Here is a 386-nt window from a genome sequence, read left to right as displayed (position 1 = left end):
GGTGTTACACAATGACTATTAAAAAAAATATATATCAACGAAGAACATTTGAGGGAAATTTTTTGAAATAAATTAAAAAAACTATTTATTCCTCAAAATAAATGATTTCATCTTTAATTTTTAGAATACTTTTTTTGGAGTTTAAAACAAGTTTATCAAGAACTTACTAAACCAAATTTTCCAACAAACTTCATTGAAACCAATAAGTTCCTATTTTCATATAATTTGGATCGTATTTGAATATTTTTTTATTTAATTCACATAATTTAAAATTTTAAATTATAAAATTTTTAATTTAAATAAGTATAATTTAAATTAATAATTTAATTTAATTTGATAAAGATAAACGTACTCATATTATTGTACTCATATAATTAATTATGTTT

Source organism: Arachis duranensis, chromosome 4, assembly GCF_000817695.3.
Source record: "Arachis duranensis cultivar V14167 chromosome 4, aradu.V14167.gnm2.J7QH, whole genome shotgun sequence".
Classification (NCBI taxonomy): Eukaryota; Viridiplantae; Streptophyta; class Magnoliopsida; order Fabales; family Fabaceae; genus Arachis; species Arachis duranensis.
Note: the sequence above shows the minus strand (reverse complement) of the source record.